The sequence below is a fragment of the Mesocricetus auratus genome, unplaced genomic scaffold, assembly GCF_017639785.1.
Source record: "Mesocricetus auratus isolate SY011 unplaced genomic scaffold, BCM_Maur_2.0 Super-Scaffold_100003, whole genome shotgun sequence".
NCBI classification, from domain to species: Eukaryota; Metazoa; Chordata; class Mammalia; order Rodentia; family Cricetidae; genus Mesocricetus; species Mesocricetus auratus.
The window spans coordinates 26,144,370-26,157,946 of NW_024429188.1; the positions used below are offsets into that span (position 1 = coordinate 26,144,370).

The 13,577-nt window shown below is 40.1% G+C and overlaps 1 pseudogene; it reads right to left on the reverse strand.

Annotated features, from left to right (window-relative positions):
• Nucleotides 1–609: 609 nt before the first annotated feature.
• LOC101844205 lies at nt 610–1,807 on the reverse strand (annotated as a pseudogene).
• Nucleotides 1,808–13,577: the final 11,770 nt, after the last annotated feature.

A 13,577-nucleotide genomic window follows, 5' to 3' on the forward strand; every position in this document is an offset into this window, starting at 1 on the left:
GTTACGACCAGATTGAGACGGCCCACAAAAATAGCTGACCTGAACAAGGGGGAGCTCATGGTCCCCAGAATGACCGCATAGGACTGAACCAGGCCCTCTGAACATGGGTGTCAGTGAGGAGGCCTGGGTAATCTATGGGGCCTCTGGTAGTGGAACAGTATTTATCCCTAGTGTACAAATGGGCTTTGGGTTCCCAATCCTCATAGAGGGATACTCTCTCAACCTAGACACATAGGTGAGTGCCTAGGTCCTGCCCCAAATGTTGTGACAGACTTTGATGATCCTCCATGGAAGGCCTCACCTCCCTGGGGAAGAGAAAGGAGATGAGATGAAGGGTTGGTGAGGTTAATGGGAGGATTGGGAATGAAAAGGAACTGGGATTGTTATGTAAAATAAGATTGTTTCTAATTTAAATAAAAAATCTAGAGAAAAAAAGAAATCCAAGTCTGTCAGTTTATTACTAACAAAACAATGATGTTTATATAATACTAGAAATGTGGTCAGTTATCATAAAGTATTTCTCTTGATCACAAAATAGGATTTAAACAATCCAAGTAGAAAAAACCTAGAAGCTTTAAAATGTTTTGCTTAACCTGGGCACGAATTCTTCTAAAAAGCGTCTCCAAAATCTTAAATAGATTTATCATACTTAGTAATGAAATGTTTCAGTTCTTCAACACATCACTCGCCCATTTCTTGTAAATTTTGCCTCAATGCAAACTATATGGATTTTTCTAACGAAAGGTCTTTTTCAACCAGCATTTGCACCACTGTCCCGAAAGTTTCTAAGTCTTGTCAGTAAGCCTGCTCAATCTCTTTGGTTTTCGATGCAATGGCTTTAGAGCGACTGCTGAGCTGGCAGTCTTCACACAATTCTGTGCCATCTGTTGTGTTCGACTCGGGTTCTTCTGTCTGGTTAACAAATAAGGGTGCAGTAGATCCTGTCCCAAACTCGGAAATCTCAGTCAAGTTATTGTCATCTGCCTTCGCTGGCTTTTCATTAGCCCTCTGGCTTGTATCCTCAGTCAGTTCCTTCTCAGTCAGCCGGCTAGGTTGGTCTAACACCTTGGATGAATAAACTGCTGAGGAACTTGAGAATGAAGTATCTCTTGATGTTTCCAAAGACTGGATGGACCTGTCTTTACTTCTGTACCGAGACTGATGGAAGGAGCGTATGGTGCTAAGACTGGAGCCAGATCCGGGCTACAGCGTGCCTTTTATGGGGAGAGCGTTCTCAAGCCATCTCTCATGTGCCTGTATTTAGGCTGTTGCCTTGTGAAATGATCGCTTCTTGTGCTTCTGAATCATCTCTGTAAGATCGGTCACTTCTTTGATCATGAGAAAACCTGGCGCCCTCGTCACGTTCTCGGTAATCAACATGACTACTGTAGCCTCTTTCATCAGGTCTGGCTAGCTTAGATGGTCTCATGTCTCTCACAGTTGATCTCATGTCTAGCGCAGGCAGTTTCTTGTCGCACAGAGGTGGTCTCTTGTGCCGCAGAGGCGATCTCATGTCTCGCAGAGGCGACCTCATGTCTCTCACAGGTGATCTCTTGTCTCTCGGAGGCGACCTCATGTCTCGCACAGGCGATCTCTTGTCTCTCGGAGGCGATCTCATGTCTCGCAGAGGTTGTCTCATGTCTCGCAGAGGCGATCTCATGTCCCGCACAGGCGATCTCTTGTTGCCCAGAGGTGGTCTCTTTGGCACAACATTAACTACTCTATGGTAGTCATCACTGGAGTAGCTCCAGGGGGAAGCTCGTTCTCTTGGAAGATGTTTGTAGTCATATCTCCCCTTAGACCACATTTCATCTCTAGTGAAAGCCACTATGTTCTGCTGCTGCCACTGAATCCTCTAAAGGCAGATGTCTGCCCTCCAGGGCCTTTCTTATTACATTATAAAGGGATGCATGCTATGCAAATCACTTGTCAATTGTGACGTTTCCATGTGTTTCAGTACTCTGAATTCACACTGCCTCTAATTCAAAATGGAGGGAATGTGATGGTTTATATAGCTTCACCAAAGCATAAGCTTTAAAAATTCTTCCAAACTTTACTCATGCTGTTTTAATCTATCCTAATGTATGACTGTCTGGCATCCTGAAATATACCCACTCTTCTTTGATAAAGGGATGAAACCACTCTTAGCTGACTCTGCTCTCATTTATACCTTGGATCAGAGGACCTATGTGGGTAAAGAAATTGTCAACTGCTGAGATGCTGACCATTTGATTGTTCAGCCACCATTTACAGATTAGAAATATAAGCAGTACACTAAAGATAACACTATGGCGCTCAGTGGGTAAAAGCCCTTCCCCCAATCCTCACAACCTGAGTTTGATCCCCAGGAGCCACACAGTGGAAGGAGAGAAGCAACTCTTACAAGTTATCTTCTGACCTCCACATGAATGCAATGACACACATGCCCAAGTACATACATGCAAGCACACTAAGTAAATGTCAAGATTTATGATAACCCTGAAGACTTGAGCTTGGTAGTTGGTTCCTGTCATCACAGCATTATTGAGGCTAAAGTGGGAGGATAGTGAATTCAAGGACAAGCTGAGCTACACGGGAATTCTTCCCTGTCTCAAAAACCTCCCCAGGCCACAAATATGTCTCTGAAGAACTGTAGACTATTTCTAGATTTTCATATTTCTAAAACACCATTCTAAGATTTCATTTGGTTTAATACTCAACTCTGATGTTTTAAACAGTGCTAAATAGGTAAGAACCAGTAATAAGAGTTAGGATTTACAGACCTTGGGGAATGGTAGTGTGTTTTATAATTACCATTAGAAAATTATTCCTTTCTCTTGTTGTTTGAAGATTTTCCTGCTGGCATCAACTGCCCTCTTATTTTTAAAAAGCTTTCAATCTCAACATCAAATTGAAACACCTGCATGGTTGAATGGAAAGAGGCAGCCATTTAAGAGTAGTGACTTCACTTTCTGTGTAGTTTGAAGAGTTTTGTGCTTTGCTCACAGGGGCGACTTTTAATACAGCTAAATGAATACAAAACAGAGTGAATGCTTTAAAATTCCAAATTGCTTTATTGTGTAGAACATGTATTCCTTCAAAGGGAAGTTTAAACGGCAAAAAGTTGTTAGTTGTTGCTGGTGGAGCTGGTGGCTTAGAGAATTTCATGGGGACAAGTCTGTTTCTCTTGTGCAAACACACACAGAAAACATGTCTTCCTCTGTAGGGTGCTGAGGTACACATGGTTGACCTGAGAAAAGGACAGTGTCTCTTAGTTCCTACTGTTACACTCCTTCAAAGGAAAGAACGTATGTCATTTTATTCCTTTGTCTTGACTACATTGTTCACTAGAAAGAAGTTGTAGGGCCAGTCAGATGGCACAAAGGATACAAGAACTTGCCAACAAAAGATTCATCCCCAGAACACAGGATGGAAGGAGAAACAGAGGGCTGATATAAAAAATACATTAAGATTTCAAGAAACTAGAAATCAAAAAACAAAACAATCCAATTAAAAATGGAGAACTGATCTAAACATAATTCTCAACAAAAGACTCTCAAAAAGCAGAGAAGCACTTGAAGAAATGTTTATTATCCTTAGCCATCAGGGAAATGCAAATCAAAAGGATCCTGATGTTTCATCTTACACCTGTCAGAAAGGCTAAGATCAAAAACACAAGTGACAGCTCATGCTGGAGAGGATGCGTAGGGAACATCCTGGTGGTGGGAGTACAAACTTGGACAGCCACTTTGGAAATCAATATGGCAGTTTCTCAGAAAATTGGGAATAGCTCTTCCTACAGATCCAACTATACCACTACTGGGCATATACCCAACCATACTCAATCGTATCACAAGGACACTTGCTCACCTATGTTCATAGCATCTTTAATTGTAATAGTTAGAACCTGGGAACAACCTAGAAGCCCCTCAACCAAAGAATGGATGAAGAAAATGTGGTATATTTACATAGCGGGGTATGGCTCGGCTGTTAAAAATAAAGGCATCAGGATATTTGAAAGTAAACAGATGGAACTAGAACAAAAAACATCCTGAGTGAGATAACCTAGACCCAAAAAGGCAAACGTGATATACACTCAGTCATAATTGAATATTAACTCTAAAGTAAAGGATAACCATGCTATAATCCACAGTCCCAGAGAGGCTAGGTAACGAGGAGGGTCCAAAGGGGACCTTGGATCTCCCTAGGAAGGGGAAATAGAGATCTCCTGGTTGGACTCGGCAAGGGTGGGCACATGAACTTGAGGGATAGGGTTTGGGAGGGAAGGTGGAGGGGGACAGTGATGAGAGAGATGCCTGGAAAGGGGGCTTTAAGGATTTGGGTTGAAGCCTAGTGCAAGGGAAATTTCCACGAGTATACAAGGATGGCCCCAGCTAAGATACCTAGTAGCAGTTGATGCATAGCCTGAACTGGCCATCTCTTTCTGATAGGATTGGTGACTTCCCAGTTTGTCACTGGACAGCCTTTATCCATTGATTGACTGATGAAGGCATATTCAGAACCCATAGCCAAACATTGGGCTGAGCTTGGGAATCCTGCTGAGGAGAGGGAGGAGGGATTTGGGAAACAGGGGAGCCAGGAACATCACAGGAAAACCCATTGAAACACTAGTCTGTCTCATGGGAACTCACAGTCTGAATCAACAATCAGGGAGCCTGCATGAGACCAACCTAGGTCTTCTGCATACATATGATAGTTGTGTAGCTTGTTCTATGTGAGGGACTCCCAGCAATAGAAGCAGGGGCTGTCCCCAGTGCTTATACTGGGCCTTGGGAGCCAATTCCTCATGCTGGATTACCTTGCCCAGCCTGAATACAGGAAGGAGTGGTTGGACTTAGGTAAAGGGGTCAAGACCAGATTGGGGAAACCCACAGAAACAGCTGACCTGAGCAAGTGGGAGCTCATGATCCCCAGACTGACAGCTAGGAAACCAGAATAGGACCAAACCAGGCCCCCTGAACATGGGTGTCAGTTAGGAGGCCTGGGCAATCTATGGGCCCTATGATAGTGGGATCCATATTTATCCATAGTGCACAAAAGACTTTGGGAGCCCATTCCCCATAGAGGGATAATCTCTCAGCCTAGACACACGGGGGAGGTCTTAGGCATTGCTCCAAATGATGTGGCAGACTTTGATTATCCCCATGGAAGGTGGATAAGATGCGGGTTGGTGTGGGGCATGGGAGGATGGGAGGGAGAGGAAACTGGGCTTGATATGTAAAATAAGATTGTTTCTAATTGAAATAAAAAGATGGAAAAAATAAACCCTTAAACAGTTCAGGTTATTTCCAAGTTGCTCTCAACAAACTGCCGGTAAGGCCCTATTGATGTTGACAACACCTACATATATCTCTGAGGACACAGATAAGTCATGGTGATGCCCAACTAGAGACTTCACCCCTACTGACTACTATTCACAAGTCATTGTTTTAATTTTTTTACTATATTGAAGTTTTTTATTCATTGTGGTCTTTTGATTATTTATTGTAGTTTCTGATTTTGTTGGGAGGATCTGGGAGAATATGATGGAGGGGAAACCACAACTAGAATGTTATGTGAAAAAATGGTATTTTGAATAGCAAGAATAATAAATAAGAGAATAATAATAATAATAATAGCACACATCATAGAACACAAAACAAGTCTTTACAAACTCAAAAGGTTGAAACCCCTTCTTGTATCCTACCTAACCACAATGCAATAAAACTTAGTAGCAAAAATAAAATCTCTAGTAAATACACAAACTCACTGAGATTAAATAGCTCATAACTAAATGAGGAATGGGTCAAAAAGAAAATAAGTTCCTGGAAGTGAATGAAAATGAAAGCATAATAAAAATTTTGGGATTCATTGAACAATTCCAACAAGGGAAATTAATATCTCTATGTGCTTTATATTTAAAAATCCAAAAGGTATATGAAAAAAAGAATCTATTTTCAATAGAAGGAAGAATCAAAAGAGCACAATCAATGGCTTAATCATGCAATTGAAAATATTAAAAAAACAATGCAAACCCACTTGATGGAACATACAATAAAAATCACAACAAAACTCAGTGAAATAGAAACAGAGAAAACAATACAAAGAATCAACAAACACAAGAGCAGTTTTTTTGAGAAGATACACAAGATTAACAGACCCTTGGGCAACCTAATAAGAGGAGAAGGATTCAAATTAATAGAATCAGAAATGAACAGAAAAACATTGCCAAAGACACCAAAGAAATTCAGAACATCATGAGGCAATATTTTTAAAAATCTCTATTCCGTTAAGCTGTAAGACAAAAGAAGCAGACAAATTTCACGATTTGGCAAACTAACCAAAATTAAACCAAGAAGTCAACAATGTAAACAAATGTATAACAAATGAGGACAGTGAAATATTAATAGAAAGCCTTCCACTCCCCACCAAAAATCCAGGACCAGAAGGACTGACATCAGAATTCTGTAGACATTAAAGTATATCTACAGACAGTCCTTCCTAAACTATTATTTAAAAAGAATAAAAACAGGAGCATCCCCAAATTCTTTCCATGGAGTTAATATCACTCTAATATCAAATCTGGGTTAAGACACAACAAAAAAGGAAACCACAGGCTACTGTTCCTCATAAACACAGACACTTGGATTCTTGGATTCGATATGTGAGTATTTTATTGAGTAGTTTCACATCAGTGTTCATGAGGGAGATTGGTCTATAGTTTTCTTTCTTAGTTGTGTCTTTGTGTGGTTTGGGTACCAAGGTAATTGTAGCAACATAAAAAGAGTTTGGCAATGTCCCTTCTGCTAGTATTGTGTGGAAAATTTTGAGGAGTATTGTTATTAGCTCTTTTAATTTCTGGTAGAATTCTGCACTGAAACCATTTTGGCCTGGAAATTTTTGGTTGGGAGAATTTTGATGACTGTTTCTATTTCATTGGGGGTTAAAAGTCTGTTTAAATTGCTTATATGTTCTTAGTTTAATTTTTGGAAATGATATCTACCCAGAAAATTTTCCATTTCCTTTAAATTTTCGAATTTTCTGAAGTACAGGTTTTCAAAGTATGACCTGATGATTCTCTGGATTTTCTCAGTGCACATTGTTATGTCCCCCTTTTTATTTTTGATTTTGTTAATTTTCATGTTCTCTCTCTGCCTTTTGGATGGTTTGGATAAAGGTTTGTCTATCTTGTTGATTTTCTCAAAGAATCAGCTTCAAAGTATTGTTTTCCTTGTTTCTACTTTATTGATTTTAGCCCTCAATTTCATTATTTCCTGGCATCTGTTTCTCCAGGGTGAGTTTGCTTCTTTTTGTTCTAGAGCATTCAAGTGTGCTGTTAATTCTCTAGTGTGAACTTTCCTCTCAGCACTGCTTTCAGAGTGTCCCATAAGTTTGGGTATGTTGTGTCTTCATTCTCATTGAATTCTAAGAAGTCTTTAATTTCTTTTTTTATTTCTCCTTTGACCGAGGAATGGTGCGATTGTGCATTGTTCAATTTCTATGTATTTGTACGATTTCTGCAATTTGTGTTGATGTTGAATTCTAACTTTAAACCATGATGATCTGATAGGATAGAGGAGGATATTCTAATTTTTATGTATCTGTTGAAATTTGCTTTGTTGCAGTGCATGGTCTATTTTAGAGAGGTTCCATGTGGTGCTGAGCAGAAGATACATACTTTTGTGTTTGGATGGAATGTTCTATAGATGTCTGTTAGTTCCTTTGTTTCTTTGTTAAATTTATGTCTGGTAGTCTAGTCCACTGCTGAGAGTGGGGTGTGAAAGTCTCCCACTATAAGTGTATGGGGTTTTGTGTGTGATTTGAGTTTTTGTAATGTTTCTTTAACAAATGTGGGTACATTTGTATTTGATGCATAGATGTTCAAAATTGAGACTTCATCTTGATGGATTTTTTCTGTGGCCAATATGAAATGACCTTCATCTCTTTTGATTGATTTTAGTTTGAAGTCTAGTTTGTTAGATATTAGGATAGCTACACCAGCTTGATTCTTATATCCATTTGATTGGAAAATCTTTTCCCAAACCTTAACTCTGATGTAATGTCTGTCTTTAAAGGTGAGGTGTATTTCTTGTATGCAGCAGGATGGATTCTGTCTTCATGTCCATTATTCTAGTCTGTGTCATTTTATAGGGGAAGTAAGGTCATTGACATTAAGGGATATTAATGACCACTTATTGTTGATTCTTGTTAGTTTTGGATTTGTCAATCGTGGTGGTACTTTTGGTTTTTGGTAATGTGTGATTATCTATTGTCTATGTTTATATGAGTGTAGCTATTTCTTTGGGTTGTAGTTTTCCTTCCATTACTTCTGTAGGGTTAGATTTGAGAGTATGTATTGTTTAAATATGGTTTTGTATTAGAATATCTTGTTTTCTTCGTCTATAGTGATTGAAAGCTTTTCTGGGTATAGCAGACTGGGCGGGCATCTGTGGTCTCTTAGTGTTTGTAGAATATCTATCCAATACCTTCTGGCTTAGAGAGTTTCCATGGAGAAGTCAGGGGATATAACAATGGACACTGAGGAAACCCAGAGAATCATCAGGGCATACTTTCAAAATCTGTACTCCAAAAAATTCAAAAATTTAAAGGAAATGGACAATTTCCTGGATAGATATCACTTGCCAAAACTAAATCAAGTACAGGTAAATGATCTAAACAGACCTTTGACTCTTAAGGAAATAGAAGCAGTCATCAAAATCTCCCAACCAAAAAAAAAGCCCAGGCCGAGATGGCTTTAGTGCAAAATTCTACCAGAAATTCAAAGAAGAGCTAACTCCAATACTCCTCAAAGTATTCCACACAATAAGAAGCAGGAGGCTCACTGACAAACTCTTTTTACAAGGCTACAATTACCTTGGTAACCAAACCACACAAAGACACAACTTAGAAAGAGAACTATAGAACAATTTCCCTCATGAATATCGATGCAAAAATACTCAATAAAATACTAGCAAATCAGATTCAAGAACACATCAGAAAAATCATCCACCATGATCAAGTAGGCATCATCCCAGGAATGCAGGCATGGTTCAACATTAGAAAAACCACATGATCATCCCACTAGATGCTGAAAAAAGCCTTTGACAAAATCCAGCACCCCTTGATGATTAAGGTCCTAGCGAGATGAGGGATAACAGGAATATACATGAACATAATAAAAGCAATATACAGTAAACCAACAGCTAACATCAAACTAAATCAGAGAAACTCAACGCAATTCCTCTAAAATCAGGAACAAGACAAGGCTGTCCACTCTCTCCATATCTCTTCAATATTGTACTTGAAGTTCTAGCTAGATCACTGAGACAACAAAAGGAGATCAAGGGGATATAAATAGGAAAAGAAGAAGTCAAGCTTTCACTATTTGCAGATGATATGATAGTTTACATAAGTGACTCGAAAACTCCGCAAGGGAACTCCTAGAGCTGATAAACACCTTCAGAAAAGTGGCAGGAAACAAGGGTAAGTAAAAAAAATCAGTGGCCCTTTATATGCAGATGATAACAGTGGCTGAAAAAGAAATCAGAGAAGCATTACCCTTCACAGTAGCCATAAACAGCATCAAATATCTGGGGATAATGTTAACCAAAGAAGTGAAAGACCTATATATCAACAACTTCGAGTCTTTAAAGAAAGAGATCAAAGAGGATACCAGAAAATGGAAAGGTCTCCTATGCTCTTGGATTGGTAGGATCAACATAATAAAAATGGCAATCTTGCCAAAAGCAGTCTACAGATTCAATGCAATCCCAATCAAAATTCAAAACAATTCTTCACAGACTTTGAAAGAAAAAAATCAACTTTATATGGAAAAATAAAAGACACAGAATAGCCAAAACAACCCTATACAATAAGGAAACTTCAGGAGGCATCACCATACCTGACTTCAAGCTCTTTATAGAGCTATAGTCCTGAAAACATCTTGGTATTGGCACAAAAATAGACAGGTAGACCAATGGAACCGAATTGAAAACCCTGATTTTTAACCCACACACCTATGAACACTTGATTTTTGACAAAGAAGCTAAAATCATACATGGAAAAAAAGAAAGCATCTTCAACAAATTATGATGGCATAACTGGGTATTGGCATGCAGAAGACTGCAGATAGATTCATGTCTATCACCTTGCACAAAACTTAATTCCAAATGGAACAAAGACCTCAACATAAATCCAACCACACTGAAACTCTTAGAAGAGAAACTGGGAGATACTCTTCAATGAGTTGGTACAGGAGACAGCTTCCTGAACATAACACCTGTAGCACAGCCACTGAGATTAGCAATTAAACAATGGAACCTCTTAAAACTAAGAAGTTTCTATAAGGCAAAGGACATGGCCAACAAGACAAAAAGGCAGTCCACAGAATGGGAAAAGATGTTCACTAACCCCACATCTGACAGAAGGCTGATCTCCAAAGTTTAAAAGAACTCAAGAAGCAAGTCTCCAAAACACCAAAGTATCCGATTAAAAAATGGAGCACAAAACTAAATAGAGAATTCTCAATAGGGGAGTCTAAAATGGCTGAGAGACACTTGAGAAAGTGCTCAACATCCTTAGCCATTAGGGAAATGCAAATCAATGCAACTCTGAGATATCATCTTACTCCTGTCAAAATGGCTAAAATCAAAAACACCAATGACAATTTGTGCTGGAGAGGATGTGGAGAAAGTGGAACGCTCCTCCACTGCTGGTGGGAGTGCCAGCTCGTACAGCCACTTTGGAAATCAGTATGGAGATTCCTAAGGAAAATGGGACTCAGTCTACCACAAGACCCAGCAATTCCAGTCTTAGGCATATATCCAAAAGATGCACATTCATACAACAAGGACATCTGTTCCACTATGTTCCCAGCTGCATTATTTGTAATAGCCAGAACCTGGAAGCAACCTAGATGCCCCTCGACTGAAGAGTGGATAGAGAAAATGTGGTACATTTACACAATGGAGTATTACTCAGCAGAATAAAAACAATGGAATCTTGAAATTCACAGGTAAGTGGATGGCACTAGAAGAAACCATCCTGAGTGAGGTTACCCAGTCACAAAAAGACAAACATGGTATGTACTCACTCATATATGGATTTTAGACATGGATCAGGATAGTGCCAGTCTGCACTTCCACTGACAGAGAGTCTGGGAAACAGGAAAGATCCTAAGAGAGACATGCATGGTACCCCAGAGAAGAGGAATGAGTCAAGATCTTCTGAACAGATTGGGAATATGGTCAGGGGTAGGGGGGAGAGTTGGAACTGGGAAGAAGAGAGGGGGAGAACAGGATGAGAAGTACCATAAAAGAGGGAGTCATAGGTTATAAGACAGATCTGGCACTAGTGAAACCTCCATTGATCTAAAGGGATGACACCAACTGGCAAGCTAAGCAATATTTGGGAGTCCACCTTAAATGCCCATTCCTAATAATGAACTTGACGTCTACACTATATTCCATCCTAGAACCTTCCTGCAGTGACTGATGGAAGCAGAGGCAAATACCCACAGCTAAACACTAATTGAACCCATGGAACCCAGTGACAGAGAGGAGGATCAATGAGCAAATTGGCAAAGAATGGGCTGGCAAAACCAGCAGAGACAGCTGATCTGAACAATGGGGAGTTCTTGGACCCCAAAATGACAGCTGGGAGGCCAACATGTGGCTGATCCAGACCCCCTGAGTGTGAGTGTCAGTGAGGAAGCCTGGGCAACCTCCGGGGTCCTGGGCAGTGGATCAATGTTTATCCCTGGCATACAAACAGACTTTGCGTGTCCATAACACAAAGAGGGTTGCTCTCTCATCCTGGACTCTTAGGGGAATGCCTGGCCCCTGCCCTGAGTGAAATGACAGACTCTAGATATCCCCTATGTGGAAGGAAATGGCAATAGAGTGTGAGGCTGGGGGGGATGGTGGGGGTGCGGGAGGAGGTGAGGGAGAGGGAACTGGGATTGACATGTGAAGCAAGCTATTTAAAATTAAAGAAATAAAAAATAAATAAACAACTCTGAGATTCCATCTTATACCTTTCAGAATGCTTAAAAATAAAAACACTGATAACAACTTATGCTTGAGAGGATATGGAGTATGGGGAAGACTCTTCCAATGCTTGTGGGAGTACAAACTTGTACAGCCACTTTGTAAATCAGTATGGTGGTTTCTCTGGAAATTGGAAATCAGTCTACCTTAAGAGTCAACATTACCACTCTTGGCCAGTACCCAAAAGATACATAGTCATACCACAAGGATGTTTACTTGACTGTTTACAGCAACATTATTTGTAATAGCCAGAACTTGGAACAACCTAGATGTCCCTCAACCAAAGAATGGATGGAGAAAAGGTGGTACATTTACACAATGGAGTATTACTCAATGGTAAAAAGTAATGGCATCTTGAAATTTGCAGGCAAATGGATGAAACTAGAAAATAAATCCTTAGTGAGGTAACCCAGACTGATAATCCCAAACAGTGTGTACTCACTCATGAGTGGATATTAAATGTAAAGCAAAGGAAAACCAGGCTACAATTCACACCCTCAGAGAAGCTAGGAAACAAGAGGTACCCTAAGATGGACACACATGTAAGGCCCCGGGAAGGGAAAATAGTTAAGTTGTCCTTGGTAAACTGGAGGGGTAGTAGAAAGGAGAAGATGGTGGACACTAGAAGACTGAATTGGGGGAGGGACTGAGGAGGAGAGCAATGAAAGAGATATCTTGACAGAGGAATCCATTTTGGGATTAACAAGAAACCTGGTGCTGGAGAAATTCTCAAGAAACCACAAGGATGATCCAGCTAAGGCTCCTAGCAATAGCAGAGAGTGTGTCCAAACAGGCCTTCTCTTTAATCAGATTAGTGAGTACCCTAATTGTCATCATAGAACCTCCATCTAGTAACTCATGAATGCAGGTGCAGTGACCCACAGCCAAGCACTGGGCTGTGCTCCTGGAGTTTAGTTGAAGAGAGGGAGAAAGGAACATACAAATAAGAGTGGTCAAAACAATGATGGAGAAAACCACAGATACAGCTTACTTAAACTACTCTCAGACTATGAATGGGGACCAAAGTAGGCCCTCTAAATGTGGGTGACAGTTATGTGGCTTGATCTGCTGGGAGTGACTGGCAGTGGCACCAGAATCTAACCCAGGGGCATAAGCTGACATTTTAGAGCCCATTCCCTATGGTGAGATACTTTGCTTATCCATGATACAGGTGGAGAGACTGGGTCCTGCCACAACTTGGCATGCCAGACTTTATTGACTCCCCAAGAAAGTCCTTACCCCCTCTGAGGAGTGGTTTGGGATGGGAAGTGGGAGATGGGAGGGGCAGGAGAAGAGGAGGGAAGGAGAGCTGGAGGTGGTATACAAAATAAAAAATAATTTTTAAATAAAAAATATTCAATAAAACATTTGCAAACAGAATGCAGATATACATAAAAAGATTATCCACCATGACCATGTTTACTTTATCCCTGAAATGCAGGGATGTTTATACATGCACAAGTCAATAAATGTAATAAACCACATAAATGGGTTTATGGACAAAAATTACATGTTCATCTCAATAGATGCAATAAAAGCATTTGACATAAT